Below are 15,373 nucleotides of genomic sequence, written 5' to 3' on the forward strand. Positions count from 1 at the left end.
TCGAGGCCAGCGAACGGCTAGCGGAGATATCCCGGAGGGAGTTGCAGCTAGAAGCGGACATGGTACGTAAACGGCTAGACGCCAGAAAACTGCAGATCCGCGCTAATGCGGATAGCGCAGACGAGCACGAATCTGCTGGTAGCGTGCGGAATTCGAATCAAGATCGATTAGACGAATGGCTAGAGAACTCGCGAGACGCGACGTCAAAACCCATTTGTAAGAGGTTAACCGACGAACCTCTACCCAAGTACGAGACTCCGAGACGACCTGCGCAGGCGGAGCGGCATATTCGAGGCCTCTCACCGGACCGCCAGGTATATCGGCGATCGATATCGCCACCGTCGGAGTCGCGTAGGCGATCGATATCGCCACCGGAGCGACGCAGGCGATCGACGACGCCGCCGGCGCGTCGCGAGCGATCGACGTCGCCACAGCTGGACGCGCGTACTCCGCACACGGCGCACACGCGCGCCACCGAAGGTACTGTAGCAGAGTCCATGCTGCACCTGTTCGAGAGGATGCAGATGGCGGCCCGTCCAGCCCCGAAGGATATATTCGAGCTGCCGCATTTCTACGGAGACGTCAGCGAGTGGAGAAGTTTCTACAATACCTACGCAGAGACATCGAAGCGGTATAAGTTTACTGACTACGAGAACGTGGCGCGGCTCAGGATGGCTTTACGCGGGGACGCAAAGACGTGTGTGTCTCACGTGTTATCGACAGCCACCAGACCCGATATGATCGTGAGAATACTGAAAAAGCAGTTTGGACGCAGCGAGGTATTGTTAGACAAGGCGATTGACGACCTGCGAAAGTTGCCGCAGTTGGGGCCTACCGCGAACGACCTCAACACTTTCGCGATAAAAATAATGAACGTGGTATCTACAGTTATGGATATCGATCGAAGGCACTATGCCGATAACCCCATGCTCATCAGAGAGGTTACGGACAGGTTGTCGCCGCATCTTCGAAGCAGATGGTGCGACTACGCGAAGAAACATCGAGACAGCAAGGACCCGGAGATTCTGCAGTTGGCGGATTTCCTCATGGAGGAGAGCGAACAGGAGATGTCCTTCTGTCACGCCCGCGCCGCCCCGAGGCGAGCGCAAGCGCCGTTATCAGTGCCGCACGCGCGCGCAGCCGGCGCTCGCGTGAAAATATCCGCAACGCACAACCCGCCGAGAGCTCCCACAGGACGTCAGCACGAGGTGCAGAAAGTGACGTACGCGACACGTCAAGCCACAACATCCCGTTCGACGACGTGCCTGTTCTGCGGTGGCGGTCACCTGACGCCGGACTGCCGCAAGTTAGCCGCCCAATCCGTGGGCGCTAGATGGGAGTGGGCGAAATTAAATCGTATATGCTATCGCTGTATCGACGCGAAGCATATGAAAACACAATGCAAGGCCAAAGCGTGCGGCGTTGCAGGCTGTCCTCACGTACACCATCGACTGCTTCATGCGGACTCGCCGCAGGAAGTGCGTGAGGATACGGCTATGGTGCTAACACAAGAAATCAGGTCAGTACCTACATCGTCAGCAGTGACGTCATCGGCCGAGCCAGCGGACACGACGGAGCCGCGAGCTGCGGACGACGAGAACGACGCCCGCGTGTACGTGTCGTCAACACCGGACTACAGCGTGCTGCTAAAGGTACTACCCGTAACCGTATCAGGTCCAAAGGGAACGGCGCATATCTTCGCTTTCCTTGACGATGGATCCACCTTGTCAATGATCGACCAGGACGTCGCGGACGAGATCGGCGCGGTCGGTCAAGACGAGCCGCTATGCATAAGAGGTATTCAGCGGTTGAAACTTAGCTCAGTGACACAGACGGTCAAGGCTAAAGTAAGCCCCGCTCGTGGCGGCTTGACATACGATATATCCCTAAAAACGGTAGACGGACTAGGGATACGCTCGCAGTCATTAAATAAGAAGCGTCTATTGGAATACGAACATCTGGCGGACTTGGGCGACGAGTGCTACACGGGCATGGGCGTGCCGCAGATGTTAATAGGCGGAGACTTCAGTCATCTTATAAACCCGACGGAGGTGAGGCAGGGCGGCGAGGACGAGCCGTGCGCAGTTAAAACCTCGTTAGGATGGGTTTTCTTCGGGCGAATGCCGAGGTATGTACCAAATAACGAGCAGGTCGTGATGCACTGCCACAGTGACGACAGTGATCTCGTGGAGCAGGTCAAGAAACACTGGGCAGTCGAGGCGCTTGGCATAACGGCAAAGGACAACATTCGACCCGACGACCAGCGAGCGATCGATACATTCGAACGAACAGTAAAAAAGGTAGGACAGAGATACGAAGTCGGCCAACTATGGGCTGCCGACGACATAAAGCTGCCACCGAGTTTCAACATGGCGAAGGCGAGATTACGCAATCTAGAAGCCCGCATGTCGAGAGATCCTGACTTCGCCAACGAGTATCAAGCACAGATACACAAGCTTCTGGAAAAGGGGTACGCAGAGCGCATCATGGAACCACCGCAGTCAGATCGGATGTGGTTTCTGCCCCATTTCAGCGTCTACAATTTAAATAAAGGAAAGTATCGCGCTGTATTCGATTGCGCCGCGAAAAGTCAGGGATGTGCATTGAACGATTTCATCCTCGCGGGACCGGATTTACTACAGAGCCTGCTGGGGATACTACTTCGATTCCGTGAGTGGGAATTCGCCGTCACCGCGGACATACAGGAAATGTTCCTTCAAATACAGCTGCGAAGAGAGGATCGGCATAGTCAGCTCTTCATCTGGAGGGGATCGCGGCGTGACGTGACACCGTGGACGTACCAGCTAAACCGGGTATGTTTCGGTAACATCTCTTCTCCTTTTCTCGCACACTCGGTGCGGAATAGGAATGCGACGGACAACAAGGATCGCTATCCGGACGCGGTCTACGATGTCCATAATAATCACTACATGGACGATTATGTGGCATCATATGAGACAGAACGGGAACTCATATCAACAGCGACACAGGTGAGACTAGCACACGCGGAGGCTAGCTTTCGGCTGCGCAGCTACGCTAGCAACAGCGAGTTGTTAATGCGAAACATCGATCCGGAGGAGCGAGCGACGGGTCCTTCTCATCTCGGAGAAAAGCAACAGACCGTCCTCGGAATGACGTGGGACCCAGAGACGGATACGCTGGGGTACAACACGAAAATGCTACGAGTGCCAGACGACGTGAAAAGGTACGAGCGATCGCCCACTAAAAGGGAACTTTTGAGTGCCGTAATGTCAGTTTACGACCCATTAGGCCTCATAGCGCAGTATATGATAAGCGCTAAGATCATATTCCAACGTGTGTGGACAAAGGGCACGGACTGGGACGAGCGGCTGCCGGCGGAGGAAGCGGAGGACTTTTTCCGGTGGCTGAGGGCACTGAGCGACGTGTCCGCGCTGCGAATACCCCGACGATACGCCACGCCCACCGGTGCAGTTAGAAGAGAACTGCATATTTTCAGTGATGCATCGACCGAGGCCTACAGCGCGGCGGCCTATTGGCGAGTATCGAACGACGAGGAGGAAACGCAAGTGAGCTTAGCTATAGCGAAAAGCCGAGTTTGCCCGCTAAAGGTAATGACAGTTCCCAGGCTCGAATTAACCGCAGCAGTCGTCGGCGTGCGGCTGGCGGAGACAATTTTACGCGAGCAGCGTTATCCTGTGACAAAGGTGACGTATTGGACAGATTCCATGGTTGTTCTCGGATGGGTTCGCGATGACGCGCGAAACTATCGTCCGTACGTGTCACACCGACTTGCGGAGATCGCCGAGAAAACAGATAGAGACGCGTGGAGGTATGTACCAACCGCTCAGAACCCCGCAGATCGAGCGACGAGATGTCAACCAGCGCAGAGCGTGCGCATCGAGGACGAGTGGTACGAAGGACCGCGCTTTCTCTATGGACCCGAGACATCATGGCCTAGTCACACATCGAATCGAACAGACGACCTGCCTGAGAGGAAGGCGAGGCCGTCAACCGAGACATCACTGGCGATCATCTCAGCGAAGCCAGACCCTTCGAGCGTACTGCCAGACGTGAGACGGTTTAGCAGTTACGACAGACTGTTGAACGCGACAGCGAACGTCTTGCTATTCATCGAGAAAATGAGAACGAAGAATAAAGCCTTGCAGCTACAAGTCAGACATTTGAGAAAGGCAGAACACATGTGGTTGCAATACAGTCAACGACGAAGCTTTCCCGAAGAGCTTCGAGCCTTAAGCCAGAATAGGCTCATCGATCGCAAATCGCGATTATACGACCTGGCACCCGAGCTAGGCGATGACGGCGTGTTACGCATGAAGACGAGGCTGGGCAGCGCTCCAGTATTGTACACCGCGCTACAACCGATAATACTGGATGGCCGCGAGCCGTTCACCCGTCTACTCATCCTGCGAGCTCACCGACGATCAGCGCACATTCACAACGAAGCAGTAATCAACGAACTGCGACAAGAATATTGGATACTACATCTGCGGCCGACCGTGAAGTCTGTAGCTCGAAACTGCGCGCTATGCACACTACGACGAGCAACACCGAGAGCGCAGCCCTTAGGCGATCTCCCGCCCGAGCGACTACAGGCGTATCAACGTCCCTTCACTCACACCGCACAAGACTACATGGGACCGATGTTCGTCACGATCGGACGGCGCAGAGAAAAACGCTGGGTGTGTCTATACACGTGCCTAGTGACGCGCGCTATTCACCTTGAAAGCGTGCACAGTCTTTCAACCGACAGCGCGCTACTATCACTACGAAGATTCGCCGCGAGAAGAGGATGGCCCAGGACGATGTACAGCGATAACGCGACGTGCTTCAGGGCGGCGGCGACGGAACTACGTGAGGCGTACCGGCAATGGCTGCCTGTACTGCAAACTTACGCCACTCAGAACCGAATGGAGTGGAGAAGTTTCTACAATACCTACGCAGAGACATCGAAGCGGTATAAGTTTACTGACTACGAGAACGTGGCGCGGCTCAGGATGGCTTTACGCGGGGACGCAAAGACGTGTGTGTCTCACGTGTTATCGACAGCCACCAGACCCGATATGATCGTGAGAATACTGAAAAAGCAGTTTGGACGCAGCGAGGTATTGTTAGACAAGGCGATTGACGACCTGCGAAAGTTGCCGCAGTTGGGGCCTACCGCGAACGACCTCAACACTTTCGCGATAAAAATAATGAACGTGGTATCTACAGTTATGGATATCGATCGAAGGCACTATGCCGATAACCCCATGCTCATCAGAGAGGTTACGGACAGGTTGTCGCCGCATCTTCGAAGCAGATGGTGCGACTACGCGAAGAAACATCGAGACAGCAAGGACCCGGAGATTCTGCAGTTGGCGGATTTCCTCATGGAGGAGAGCGAACAGGAGATGTCCTTCTGTCACGCCCGCGCCGCCCCGAGGCGAGCGCAGGCGCCGTTATCAGTGCCGCACGCGCGCGCAGCCGGCGCTCGCGTGAAAATATCCGCAACACACAACCCGCCGAGAGCTCCCACAGGACGTCAACACGAGGTGCAGAAAGTGACGTACGCGACACGTCAAGCCACAACATCCCGTTCGACGACGTGCCTGTTCTGCGGTGGCGGTCACCCGACGCCGGACTGCCGCAAGTTAGCCGCCCAATCCGTGGGCGCTAGATGGGAGTGGGCGAAATTAAATCGTATATGCTATCGCTGTATCGACGCGAAGCATATGAAAACACAATGCAAGGCCAAAGCGTGCGGCGTTGCAGGCTGTCCTCACGTACACCATCGACTGCTTCATGCGGACTCGCCGCAGGAAGTGCGTGAGGATACGGCTATGGTGCTAACACAAGAAATCAGGTCAGTACCTACATCGTCAGCAGTGACGTCATCGGCCGAGCCAGCGGACACGACGGAGCCGCGAGCTGCGGACGACGAGAACGACGCCCGCGTGTACGTGTCGTCAACACCGGACTACAGCGTGCTGCTAAAGGTACTACCCGTAACCGTATCAGGTCCAAAGGGAACGGCGCATATCTTCGCTTTCCTTGACGATGGATCCACCTTGTCAATGATCGACCAGGACGTCGCGGACGAGATCGGCGCGGTCGGTCAAGACGAGCCGCTATGCATAAGAGGTATTCAGCGGTTGAAACTTAGCTCAGTGACACAGACGGTCAAGGCTAAAGTAAGCCCCGCTCGTGGCGGCTTGACATACGATATATCCCTAAAAACGGTAGACGGACTAGGGATACGCTCGCAGTCATTAAATAAGAAGCGTCTATTGGAATACGAACATCTGGCGGACTTGGGCGACGAGTGCTACACGGGCATGGGCGTGCCGCAGATGTTAATAGGCGGAGACTTCAGTCATCTTATAAACCCGACGGAGGTGAGGCAGGGCGGCGAGGACGAGCCGTGCGCAGTTAAAACCTCGTTAGGATGGGTTTTCTTCGGGCGAATGCCGAGGTATGTACCAAATAACGAGCAGGTCGTGATGCACTGCCACAGTGACGACAGTGATCTCGTGGAGCAGGTCAAGAAACACTGGGCAGTCGAGGCGCTTGGCATAACGGCAAAGGACAACATTCGACCCGACGACCAGCGAGCGATCGATACATTCGAACGAACAGTAAAGAAGATAGGACAGAGATACGAAGTCGGCCAACTATGGGCTGCCGACGACATAAAGCTGCCACCGAGTTTCAACATGGCGAAGGCGAGATTACGCAATCTAGAAGCCCGCATGTCGAGAGATCCTGACTTCGCCAACGAGTATCAAGCACAGATACACAAGCTTCTGGAAAAGGGGTACGCAGAGCGCATCATGGAACCACCGCAGTCAGATCGGATGTGGTTTCTGCCCCATTTCAGCGTCTACAATTTAAATAAAGGAAAGTATCGCGCTGTATTCGATTGCGCCGCGAAAAGTCAGGGATGTGCATTGAACGATTTCATCCTCGCGGGACCGGATTTACTACAGAGCCTGCTGGGGATACTACTTCGATTCCGTGAGTGGGAATTCGCCGTCACCGCGGACATACAGGAAATGTTCCTTCAAATACAGCTGCGAAGAGAGGATCGGCATAGTCAGCTCTTCATCTGGAGGGGATCGCGGCGTGACGTGACACCGTGGACGTACCAGCTAAACCGGGTATGTTTCGGTAACATCTCTTCTCCTTTTCTCGCACACTCGGTGCGGAATAGGAATGCGACGGACAACAAGGATCGCTATCCGGACGCGGTCTACGATATCCATAATAATCACTACATGGACGATTATGTGGCATCATATGAGACAGAACGGGAACTCATATCAACAGCGACACAGGTGAGACTAGCACACGCGGAGGCTAGCTTTCGGCTGCGCAGCTACGCTAGCAACAGCGAGTTGTTAATGCGAAACATCGATCCGGAGGAGCGAGCGACGGGACCTTCTCATCTCGGAGAAAAGCAACAGACCGTCCTCGGAATGACGTGGGACCCAGAGACGGATACGCTGGGGTACAACACGAAAATGCTACGAGTACCAGACGACGTGAAAAGGTACGAGCGATCGCCCACTAAAAGGGAACTTTTGAGTGCCGTAATGTCAGTTTACGACCCATTAGGCCTCATAGCGCAGTATATGATAAGCGCTAAGATCATATTCCAACGTGTGTGGACAAAGGGCACGGACTGGGACGAGCGGCTGCCGGCGGAGGAAGCGGAGGACTTTTTCCGGTGGCTGAGGGCACTGAGCGACGTGTCCGCGCTGCGAATACCCCGACGATACGCCACGCCCACCGGTGCAGCTAGAAGAGAATTGCATATTTTCAGTGATGCATCGACCGAGGCCTACAGCGCGGCGGCCTATTGGCGAGTATCGAACGACGAGGAGGAAACGCAAGTGAGCTTAGCTATAGCGAAAAGCCGAGTTTACCCGCTAAAGGTAATGACAGTTCCCAGGCTCGAATTAACCGCAGCAGTCGTCGGCGTGCGGCTGGCGGAGACAATTTTACGCGAGCAGCGTTATCCTGTGACAAAGGTGACATATTGGACAGATTCCATGGTTGTTCTCGGATGGGTTCGCGATGACGCGCGAAACTATCGTCCGTACGTGTCACACCGACTTGCGGAGATCGCCGAGAAAACAGATAGAGACGCGTGGAGGTATGTACCAACCGCTCAGAACCCCGCAGATCGAGCGACGAGATGTCAACCAGCGCAGAGCGTGCGCATCGAGGACGAGTGGTACGAAGGACCGCGCTTTCTCTATGGACCCGAGACATCATGGCCTAGTCACACATCGAATCGAACAGACGACCTGCCTGAGAGGAAGGCGAGGCCGTCAACCGCGACATCACTGGCGATCATCTCAGCGAAGCCAGACCCTTCGAGCGTACTGCCAGACGTGAGACGGTTTAGCAGTTACGACAGACTGTTGAACGCGACAGCGAACGTCTTGCTATTCATCGAGAAAATGAGAACGAAGAATAAAGCCTTGCAGCTACAAGTCAGACATTTGAGAAAGGCAGAACACATGTGGTTGCAATACAGTCAACGACGAAGCTTTCCCGAAGAGCTTCGAGCCTTAAGCCAGAATAGGCTCATCGATCGCAAATCGCGATTATACGACCTGGCACCCGAGCTAGGCGATGACGGCGTGTTACGCATGAAGACGAGGCTGGGCAGCGCTCCAGTATTGTACACCGCGCTACAACCGATAATACTGGATGGCCGCGAGCCGTTCACCCGTCTACTCATCCTGCGAGCTCACCGACGATCAGCGCACATTCACAACGAAGCAGTAATCAACGAACTGCGACAAGAATATTGGATACTACATCTGCGGCCGACCGTGAAGTCTGTAGCTCGAAACTGCGCGCTATGCACACTACGACGAGCAACACCGAGAGCGCAGCCCTTAGGCGATCTCCCGCCCGAGCGACTACAGGCGTATCAACGTCCCTTCACTCACACCGCACAAGACTACATGGGACCGATGTTCGTCACGATCGGGCGGCGCAGAGAAAAACGCTGGGTGTGTCTATACACGTGCCTAGTGACGCGCGCTATTCACCTTGAAAGCGTGCACAGTCTTTCAACCGACAGCGCGCTACTATCACTACGAAGATTCGCCGCGAGAAGAGGATGGCCCAGGACGATGTACAGCGATAACGCGACGTGCTTCAGGGCGGCGGCGACGGAACTACGTGAGGCGTACCGGCAATGGCTGCCTGTACTGCAAACTTACGCCACTCAGAACCGAATGGAGTGGAAATTCATCCCACCTGGCAATCCTTCGGCCGGGGGCGCGTGGGAGCGAATGATAAGGACAGTTAAGATAGCGATGTCCTACACTTTCAACGAACGAGCACCGAAACCCGAAGTTTTCGAAACTCTACTCGCCGAGATAGAGAATATCGTCAACCGACGACCACTTACACATGTCAACGTCGATCCAGACTCCGAAGAAAGTTTGACTCCAGCACACTTTCTACTTCTTCATAACGCTAACCTACCGATGATTGGCGTTTACGACGAGAACGAGAAGAAGCAATGGAAGATGGCCCAAGCGCTTGCCGACCACTTTTGGCGGCGCTGGACCAAAGAGTACTTTCCTCTACTGGCACCGAGGAAGTCGTCCCACGACGGAGGGCGGCAACTTCAACCAGGCGATGTGGTCATCGTCGCTGAACCCAATGGTCCACGCAGCGTGTGGCCCCGAGGCGTCGTCGAGACTACCTACCCGGGACCCGATGGACGGGTCCGCTCCGCTGACATCAGAACGAGACACGGGACGCTACGCAGGCCCAGCTGCAGGCTGGCGGTCATCGCGTCGCAACCCATGCACCAGGAGTCTTCGACTGCGGGGACAAAATGTTAGCGACGCGTCGAAATATATGTAAAATAGCATAAGAATTCGATTAAGACTGTATTCGCAATAAAGATTATTTCGTAGGTAGGAAACGGGTAGAACTGCGTTAGTTAAGTTAATTTTGTCAATTCCGATTATTAAGTATGATAATAAGACTCATATGTGATGTATTCGATAGCAGGCAATTCCCATATTCCTTCCTTCCCAAGTCGCGGAAACCGAGTCCAAAGTTCAATCTAAACTCAGACTGTCCATTGGACTACGATTAATAGCCAATAAGCACTAACGTGAGAGGCTTAGAGCGAGAAAACCGAACTCTCCTCTGATTGGCTAAAAATATTTCCTTAAAGTTCCGAAATCATTTTCCTTTCACCCGAAAATTGCCTTAGGATTACTCGAATCCAAGCCAATAACTCGATAACTATAAGACATATGAAGATGTAAATAGTTTTAAAACGTAGCTGGGAACTTACGTAACACGATAACCTACATTTCCATAGTAATATGCCGTTATCGATAACAATGGAGCTCAAGGCAAGCTGAGAAACCAGTCTATTGTATGGCCCGGACGGCTAATCACCTCTTCTATTGTGTAAAAACGTAAACAAACGCAGGTGCATTCCACTCGAGGTGAATGACCCTAGTGTCAGGTGCATTGTTACGTAATTTCGAAGCGATAGCCTAATTAGTTTATAAGTAATTAGGATTTGAACGAAAAATGATAGCGTTAAATTCACGTAATCGAGCGCCGTAACGCGTTCGACCAATCACGACGCGCCATCCGTCGCCTATCGGGCGCAATTATTTACCTCTCTATCGCACGGAGCCTCGCGCTCAGCCGAGTCGTGATTGGGCGAATAAATTGAAATGTTTCTTTCCGTGAAGCGTAGGCGCATTCTGAAAAGGGGTATAAAAGGAACGATCGCTCGGTATGGGACATTCGAATTCGACCGGAACAAGAAGAACCAGCAGCCTCCAAGGAAAACCAGCAGCCAGCAGCCTACTACAAGCAGCCTACAGCCAGCAGCCAGCAGCCTACAGCCAGCAGCTAGCAGCCTACAGCCAGCAGCCAGCCACCCTCCACGACGGGTAGCGGCAGCAGCAGAAAACGACAGCATCGCGACGTATCGTCCGTACCGAGCGTTTCGTTAGGATCAAGTTAGGATATTAGCTTAGGAGTATTTTTATAACCGCGTTAAAATTAGAGTCGTTGATTTTTGTAAATATAAACCATTTGATTTGATTCGTTTTTTAGTTAGTGTATTCCAAAATCATAATCGGTACGGTTGATTGCTGAGGACGACATCGAAGCTCAAGGTACAGGCCCGGGACGAAAGAGTGAGTCGCACGAGCTCCAGCACATTCTCTCCACTTCGAGCCGTCGATAGGAAGCTTTGCGGACGCGGTCTGCAACAGTTTCTGGTCCTTCGAGCCGGATCTTCGTGCGGACTACGGGTCTACAGCGACGTACCTGTCATGAGCGACGACAGGATGGTAAGGACGAGGTCCAGGTCCAACCGAGCTGCGTCAGTGACGAGCGAAGAGGAGAGGCAGCAACTACTCGACGAAGGCGCGTCGGCGGCCCGCGAACGAGAGGCCGCACGCGCAAGCGCTGAGAGGGCGATGGGCGCCGACGCGGCGCGCCCTCCCTCACCTCCCTCCGGACCCGCTGGCGTAACGGAAGGGCTTAGCGTCGCCGGCGCGCAACCGATGGGCGCGGCGACAGCTAACAGCACGCTCAGGTATGGATTAACCGTAGAGACACCGAGGTCACCGTCCTACGACACGACATTGCTATGGCGAAGGGATTTAGCCAAGCGGTTACGGCGTCGTTCCAGACCCACGCCGATCCCAGCTAGACATCCCAAGGCTGCCGTCATAGACAGAACTACCGAGAAACGAAAGTCGCTGCAGGAAACTACCAAGGAGGTAAATAAACCAATTATTAAAGCTCAGTCCGTCAGATCACATGCGAGCAGTCGCACTGTGATAGAAGCGCAGCTGTCTCAGGCGGAGCTCGAGGCCAGCGAACGGCTAGCGGAGATATCCCGGAGGGAGTTGCAGCTAGAAGCGGACATGGTACGTAAACGGCTAGACGCCAGAAAACTGCAGATCCGCGCTAATGCGGATAGCGCAGACGAGCACGAATCTGCTGGTAGCGTGCGGAATTCGAATCAAGATCGATTAGACGAATGGCTAGAGAACTCGCGAGACGCGACGTCAAAACCCATTTGTAAGAGGTTAACCGACGAACCTCTACCCAAGTACGAGACTCCGAGACGACCTGCGCAGGCGGAGCGGCATATTCGAGGCCTCTCACCGGACCGCCAGGTATATCGGCGATCGATATCGCCACCGTCGGAGTCGCGTAGGCGATCGATATCGCCACCGGAGCGACGCAGGCGATCGACGACGCCGCCGGCGCGTCGCGAGCGATCGACGTCGCCACAGCTGGACGCGCGTACTCCGCACACGGCGCACACGCGCGCCACCGAAGGTACTGTAGCAGAGTCCATGCTGCACCTGTTCGAGAGGATGCAGATGGCGGCCCGTCCAGCCCCGAAGGATATATTCGAGCTGCCGCATTTCTACGGAGACGTCAGCGAGTGGAGAAGTTTCTACAATACCTACGCAGAGACATCGAAGCGGTATAAGTTTACTGACTACGAGAACGTGGCACGGCTCAGGATGGCTTTACGCGGGGACGCAAAGACGTGTGTGTCTCACGTGTTATCGACAGCCACCAGACCCGATATGATCGTGAGAATACTGAAAAAGCAGTTTGGACGCAGCGAGGTATTGTTAGACAAGGCGATTGACGACCTGCGAAAGTTGCCGCAGTTGGGGCCTACCGCGAACGACCTCAACACTTTCGCGATAAAAATAATGAACGTGGTATCTACAGTTATGGATATCGATCGAAGGCACTATGCCGATAACCCCATGCTCATCAGAGAGGTTACGGACAGGTTGTCGCCGCATCTTCGAAGCAGATGGTGCGACTACGCGAAGAAACATCGAGACAGCAAGGACCCGGAGATTCTGCAGTTGGCGGATTTCCTCATGGAGGAGAGCGAACAGGAGATGTCCTTCTGTCACGCCCGCGCCGCCCCGAGGCGAGCGCAGGCGCCGTTATCAGTGCCGCACGCGCGCGCAGCCGGCGCTCGCGTGAAAATATCCGCAACGCACAACCCGCCGAGAGCTCCCACAGGACGTCAACACGAGGTGCAGAAAGTGACGTACGCGACACGTCAAGCCACAACATCCCGTTCGACGACGTGCCTGTTCTGCGGTGGCGGTCACCTGACGCCGGACTGCCGCAAGTTAGCCGCCCAATCCGTGGGCGCTAGATGGGAGTGGGCGAAATTAAACCGTATATGCTATCGCTGTATCGACGCGAAGCATATGAAAACACAATGCAAGGCCAAAGCGTGCGGCGTTGCAGGCTGTCCTCACGTACACCATCGACTGCTTCATGCGGACTCGCCGCAGGAAGTGCGTGAGGATACGGCTATGGTGCTAACACAAGAAATCAGGTCAGTACCTACATCGTCAGCAGTGACGTCATCGGCCGAGCCAGCGGACACGACGGAGCCGCGAGCTGCGGACGACGAGAACGACGCCCGCGTGTACGTGTCGTCAACACCGGACTACAGCGTGCTGCTAAAGGTACTACCCGTAACCGTATCAGGTCCAAAGGGAACGGCGCATATCTTCGCTTTCCTTGACGATGGATCCACCTTGTCAATGATCGACCAGGACGTCGCGGACGAGATCGGCGCGGTCGGTCAAGACGAGCCGCTATGCATAAGAGGTATTCAGCGGTTGAAACTTAGCTCAGTGACACAGACGGTCAAGGCTAAAGTAAGCCCCGCTCGTGGCGGCTTGACATACGATATATCCCTAAAAACGGTAGACGGACTAGGGATACGCTCGCAGTCATTAAATAAGAAGCGTCTATTGGAATACGAACATCTGGCGGACTTGGGCGACGAGTGCTACACGGGCATGGGCGTGCCGCAGATGTTAATAGGCGGAGACTTCAGTCATCTTATAAACCCAACGGAGGTCAGGCAGGGCGGCGAGGACGAGCCGTGCGCAGTTAAAACCTCGTTAGGATGGGTTTTCTTCGGGCGAATGCCGAGGTATGTACCAAATAACGAGCAGGTCGTGATGCACTGCCACAGTGACGACAGTGATCTCGTGGAGCAGGTCAAGAAACACTGGGCAGTCGAGGCGCTTGGCATAACGGCAAAGGACAACATTCGACCCGACGACCAGCGAGCGATCGATACATTCGAACGAACAGTAAAAAAGGTAGGACAGAGATACGAAGTCGGCCAACTATGGGCTGCCGACGACATAAAGCTGCCACCGAGTTTCAACATGGCGAAGGCGAGATTACGCAATCTAGAAGCCCGCATGTCGAGAGATCCTGACTTCGCCAACGAGTATCAAGCACAGATACACAAGCTTCTGGAAAAGGGGTACGCAGAGCGCATCATGGAACCACCGCAGTCAGATCGGATGTGGTTTCTGCCCCATTTCAGCGTCTACAATCTAAATAAAGGAAAGTATCGCGCTGTATTCGATTGCGCCGCGAAAAGTCAGGGATGTGCATTGAACGATTTCATCCTCGCGGGACCGGATTTACTACAGAGCCTGCTGGGGATACTACTTCGATTCCGTGAGTGGGAATTCGCCGTCACCGCGGACATACAGGAAATGTTCCTTCAAATACAGCTGCGAAGAGAGGATCGGCATAGTCAGCTCTTCATCTGGAGGGGATCGCGGCGTGACGTGACACCGTGGACGTACCAGCTAAACCGGGTATGTTTCGGTAACATCTCTTCTCCTTTTCTCGCACACTCGGTGCGGAATAGGAATGCGACGGACAACAAGGATCGCTATCCGGACGCGGTCTACGATATCCATAATAATCACTACATGGACGATTATGTGGCATCATATGAGACAGAACGGGAACTCATATCAACAGCGACACAGGTGAGACTAGCACACGCGGAGGCTAGCTTTCGGCTGCGCAGCTACGCTAGCAACAGCGAGTTGTTAATGCGAAACATCGATCCGGAGGAGCGAGCGACGGGACCTTCTCATCTCGGAGAAAAGCAACAGACCGTCCTCGGAATGACGTGGGACCCAGAGACGGATACGCTGGGGTACAACACGAAAATGCTACGAGTGCCAGACGACGTGAAAAGGTACGAGCGATCGCCCACTAAAAGGGAACTTTTGAGTGCCGTAATGTCAGTTTACGACCCATTAGGCCTCATAGCGCAGTATATGATAAGCGCTAAGATCATATTCCAACGTGTGTGGACAAAGGGCACGGACTGGGACGAGCGGCTGCCGGCGGAGGAAGCGGAGGACTTTTTCCGGTGGCTGAGGGCACTGAGCGACGTGTCCGCGCTGCGAATACCCCGACGATACGCCACGCCCACCGGTGCAGTTAGAAGAGAACTGCATATTTTCAGTGATGCATCGACCGAGGCCTACAGCGCGGCGGC

Source organism: Leguminivora glycinivorella, chromosome 5 (genome assembly GCF_023078275.1).
Source record: "Leguminivora glycinivorella isolate SPB_JAAS2020 chromosome 5, LegGlyc_1.1, whole genome shotgun sequence".
NCBI classification, from domain to species: Eukaryota; Metazoa; Arthropoda; class Insecta; order Lepidoptera; family Tortricidae; genus Leguminivora; species Leguminivora glycinivorella.